The sequence below is a fragment of the Pagrus pagrus genome (assembly GCF_965226575.1).
Source record: "Pagrus pagrus genome assembly, chromosome: 7".
Lineage (NCBI taxonomy): Eukaryota > Metazoa > Chordata > Actinopteri > Spariformes > Sparidae > Pagrus > Pagrus pagrus.
Genome location: NC_140191.1, coordinates 31,301,646 through 31,307,120, shown reverse-complemented (window position 1 = coordinate 31,307,120; position 5,475 = coordinate 31,301,646).

Sequence of the window (5,475 nt, the reverse complement as noted above, 5' to 3'; positions counted from 1 at the left end):
ACACAGACACAGAGACACAGAGGCAGAGACAGAGCTAGCACCACACTGTGACTGTATTCGCACGTGAACACCATTGTTTACGCCGCCAGCTCGCGCTGCTCTAGCTGACGCCTGTACATCCTGTGTCGTTACCTTCCGGGAGTTCCACGGTCCTGGCCCGGCGGAGGGAACGGGTCAGCCGGTTGAGCTGTACGTTAAGCTGCTCCATCGCCCGTTCCATCATAGGTGAACGGTCTACCGGGATACACCGACGGAACAAAGCCTCGGCCGTCGGGTTTATGTGTTCCTAATGGGGCTGTGTTGGTCCTGGGCGTCGTCCATGGGCGCTGGCAGAAGGGGAACCGCTCCTCTGACAGACACTCTGATTTCAGGACTCGGTTCTTCCTACTACACTGTTCTGCTCATACACCAACAACGTTACTGCCCAGATGGCCCAGCCTCTGATACTTCCTGTTGTGATGACATTCAAACGCTATGCAGTGTGGGTGATGTAGTTTCATAGGGATGAAAGGACAGCGCCATTGTTTTTGCATGTCACAGTCAGGCACGTGTCATCTAAACCGAGAGCTGAAGTCCCGCCCATTCCGGTGGACCTAATGGGACCTTATGGAAAAAAACATGTCTGGTGGTGAATGAAGAGACAGAGAACATGTTGATCCTGTTTAAACTGTGTCATGAATTACACTTATGATGTTTGTCATTTAAAAGATCATTTTCCAAGTCAATGAAGTCTGTTTGTCATCAAGCTAATGAAATATCAGACTGAAGATACGTCATTATAAAGAGGACACAGCCCACAGTCTCTTCAGTGACGTCGTCTCGTTGAACGCTCACTAAAACCTGTAACTTAAACATTGTAGAGCTGCTCCTGTGTATCAGCAGCTCACAGAACTGAATCAGAACCAACTCTCCTCTCACAGAACTGCAGCTGTCAATATGATCAGAGTGATTGTGATGTTCATCTTGTTTACGACCTTTTCTGAGCCCAGCTGGCTCCATGTTGGTGCTGGTGGTGTGTGTTGATGAGACGATGTAGTTCACTGAGCGCTGTAACACAAAGCTACATGAGGTTTAACTTTCATTACAACAAACTGACACTTAAAGACTTGACAGTGTGTTCGGTTCAATTCACAAGCATCATATGTGTGATTCATGACACAGCTCAAACAGGATCAAAATGTATTTGTCTCTCCTTCCTGACCTCTGTACAATTTATTTACAAAATAAAGTACCATAAGGTCCACAAGAAGTGGCATGACTCGAGCTCTCTATTGAGCCCAAGTAACATAATACTCGTTTGTTTTAGAGGGACATGAACACCCCAAATTTATTCCCTGGGAGGGCCAAAACTAAAAGTCAATGGTGGGCCACAGGCCTAAAGCAAACACCTTTTGTATTTTATTGTTATGATCCAAAAATAGTACTAGGATCCAAAACAGAAGGTGAGCGACTACAGACAATGACAGATAATGACAAGGTCCTCATGTCAGTCCTCTGCCATTTTACTAAAGAGTCTACAGTGTGCAAAGCCTCAGAAGAAGAGGAAGAGGAAGGGCACTGAGGAAGAGAGCAGCAGTCTGTCAGTCTGTCTGCAGTCTGTCTCCAGCAAAGACACTCACACCGTGACTGTCTCTGACCCTCATGCTGGCTGCAGCTTTAGTTCTTAGTACCCAGGGTCGGCCTTTGTGTCTGGCGAGGCTGGCCAGGACCCTGGCAGCATCTTGCACTGGGGTGCACGTGGACCTTCTGCACCTTGTAAAGACTGTACATCCGTATATAGTTTGCACAATAACAATAATAACAATAATAATAATAATAGCAGCACACAGAGCAGTGTTTTTTGGAGCTGCCTGTGCGTCTGACATAGTGAAACTACAGAGGAACAAACTTCCTCAAGAAGACGAGATGAGATGAGTCAGCGTGCACTCTCAACTCATTTCAAAAGGCAAATGCACAAGTGATTTTGTTATCAGAATTCCTTCCTTGATCAATACTTTTGCATCATTCCTGATGTTATTAACTGTTATCCTCCTTATCTATCATTTGTCTTTTAAAGGTAGAAATAAGTCCAGACCAAGACCAGACGAGACAAGAGACGAACAAAAGAGACAGCGTGCACTGTGAACCCAACACCCAAAGGTGAATACATATTTATTCTGTGGTGTTATCAGAGCTTAATCAATAGTTCTTTATTTGATTGCTGAAGTTATTAACTGTTGTTTCAACTTGTCTTCCATTTATATTTGACAGCTGGGAGAAGACGAGACAAGACAGCATGCACTGTGAGCCCACTCCTTTCTAAAGGCAAATGCACATTTATTCGTTCTTCTGTGTCTCATAGCTGAAGTTATTAACTGTTTCTGCCAATTGCCTTTCAGAGAGACAGAAGCCGAGCTGAGATGAGACAAGAGGAGGAGACAGGATGCAGTGCCGACCATCTCATATAAAAGGAGAAAAATACATTTACTCAAATGTATCATCAGAATTGTCACACAGTGAAATCATTCTTCAGGTTGTTGAAGTTGTTTATGAACTAATATCTGACATTTTTTTTCTTTCAGAAACCAGGAAACAGGAAGAAACGAGTCCAGACTGAGACGAGACGAGACGAGACGAGAGATGCGCACAGGAGACAGCATGCTGCATGTATTTGATTGCTGGAGTTATTAACTGTTCGTTCCATTTGTCTTTTACAGGGAGGAGATGAGACAGCATGCACTGTGAACCCTCTCCTTCAAAAAGATAAGTACATCATCATATTCATCTGGATAGTTCTGATACCGATAGCACTTTATATTGATAGTAAAAGTTCTTATGTTGACCTCGGCTGAAGTTATTAACCATATCTTCCTTTCTTATTTGTCTTTGATAGAGAGAAAAGAGGAGACACAGTAGACGGTGAGCCCTCTCCTTCAAAAAGATAAGAACACATTGACTCTGTTTTTATCATCGATAGTTCTAATTCATAGAGACAGTAAAAGTTCTGATGTTGACCTCAGCAGAAGTTAATCACCACGCGTCCCCCCAGTCTGGTATTTGTCTTTAGAGAGAAGGAGAGTCAAGTCAAGAAGAGAAAAGACTGTGAAGACACTGTGGACTGTGAGCCTTCACCTTAAGTACACATTACCTCTGGTATTATCATCATATTGATACAGATCAATACTTCTTCTGCTGACCTCAGTGACTATTAAAAACTCAAACTCCTCCTTATCTGTTATTTATGAGAGAGGAAGAGATGACACAAGGAGAAGCAAGGAGACACCATGGACTGTCAGCCATCTTACTCCAAAAGATAAATAAATACTTGTTCCATTATTGTTTTTCAGAACTTCCATTCTAATGAAATGTTCTTATTATTGTCATTGTCATGAAGATGTTGACTGTCAGTTTCACTTATCTGTTATTTGTCTTCAGAGAGAAAAAAGGAGACAGCATGCCAAATGTATTCTAAGGAGCCCTCTCCTTAGAATACATTTGCTCTGTATTTTCATCATATTTATATGGATCAATAGTTCTTCTGCTGAGCTCAGCTGAACTTATTAACTGTAAGTCCTCCTTCTCTTTTATCGGTCTTTCAGAGAAAACGAGGAGACGAGAGAAGATATGATATTATATTTCTGTTTCATTTCATTGCTGAACGTGTCAACTGTTATTCTCTCTTATCTGCCTCATTATCTTCCCTCTGGAAATAGAAATATGCATGAAGTTATGAACTGTTATTCCTCTTGTCTGTCTTTATCTATTTCCAGATGTGTCCTCATCTGCAGCAGTGTCACAGAGGCGGTGCTGTCCTGAACATCATCCTGTCTGTCATCACACAGCTACATGTGTTCTCTGGGCATCTTCTGTCATCACACAGCTACATGTGTTCACTGGGCATCTTCTGTCATCACACAGGTACGTGTTCACTGGGCATCTTCTGTCATCACACAGCTACATGTGTTCTCTGGGCATCTTCTGTCATCACACAGGTACGTGTTCACTGGGCATCTTCTGTCATCCTGTTATTTCTTTGCTTCATGTCCGACCACACTTTAATGTGTAAAACTGGTGGAGTTGCCCTTTAAGGACATCCAACAATGTGTGAGATTATTTTGTTCTTACAATCTTTGTCAGAGGTGAAATTGCAAAATTGACACGAAAAGCATGCAGTTTCCTTTTTCTCTCTTCAAGGTGCTCAACAGACCACTTGAGGGCAGCAGAGACCACCTGTAAGAACACTGACAAACCAAAACCTCTGAGTTGATGTGTGAATGTGTTTATTTTCACATTCAGAGGACACAGCAACAAGAGCATTCGTTTGGACTGGATGTTCCTGATCATATGATGAATGTACGTCCAATATTTAAACTCCATGATATCTGGTTAGAGCCTCTCCCTGCTCACGCCCTGGACCGGCTGCCATGGTGTGAGCTGGGATATTGTTTGTGAAAAGTGGTTTTGCTGTTAACTTTTCAACTGTAAAGCCAAACAGCAAAATGTATCTATGTATGTAAAATACCAACAGTAACTAAGTACATTTAGTCAAATGTTGTACTTGAGTAGCCCACAGTTTTGAGGTAATTGTACCTAATTAAAGTAGTAGTTACTTTCACAGATTGCATGCTGCATCAGAGCCACAGAAACACATCAGCTGATTCAGTCAGTAACGTAGCAGACAGAAAGGTGAGTGTCTGCATCTTTCTGCAGCTCAGCAGAAGATGGTGCGGTGGAGTTCTGAGTCTGTTCGGTGTTAATTTCACACTGTGTTGGTTAATGTTACCTCATTTGTGAGAGGCAATGCTGGAAAGTAAATGAACAACGTCCTACTCTTTTACTCTGCATGACAACGAGCTGATCATACTCGTTAACAGAGTATAAATAGTATTTAATAGAGTTAAATTCATTGAAATAATGGTTCAGAAGTGGAACGAAGCTGCAGCATGAATCTCATAGCCAGTCTGTTAGAGAATGAAGGGGTTAGTAGAGCACAGTGGTGGAATGTAACTAAGTACATTTACTCAACTACTGTACTTAAGTACAATGTACATGAACGTGTACATTACTTGAGTATTTCAGTGGTATTTTCTGCTACTTCTTCCACGCCACTACACTTCAGAGGTAATATTGTACTTTTTACTCCACTGCATTTATTTCTCAGCTATAGCTGTTGAAGTGTGCTCACAGGTCCTGGGGAGCAAAACTGCATATTTAAAAAAGAAGTATAAAGCCTTTTGTGGCTCCAGAGGAAGCTGCATATGATCTGATAAATCACTCCACTCCTACAAATCCTACAACACCACACTCTGAAGTCTTTCTCTGATGATCCACTTCCAACTCCAGGTTACAGTAACCCAGAATAGCAGACAATCAACTAAGACGACTGATCAGATATATTTAATGGAGTTCAGTGTATAGAGTACAGTGTACAGAGTAAAGCGATGAAATCACTACAGTAACTGAGTCCAAAGCTATAACAACAAACAGGACCAGACA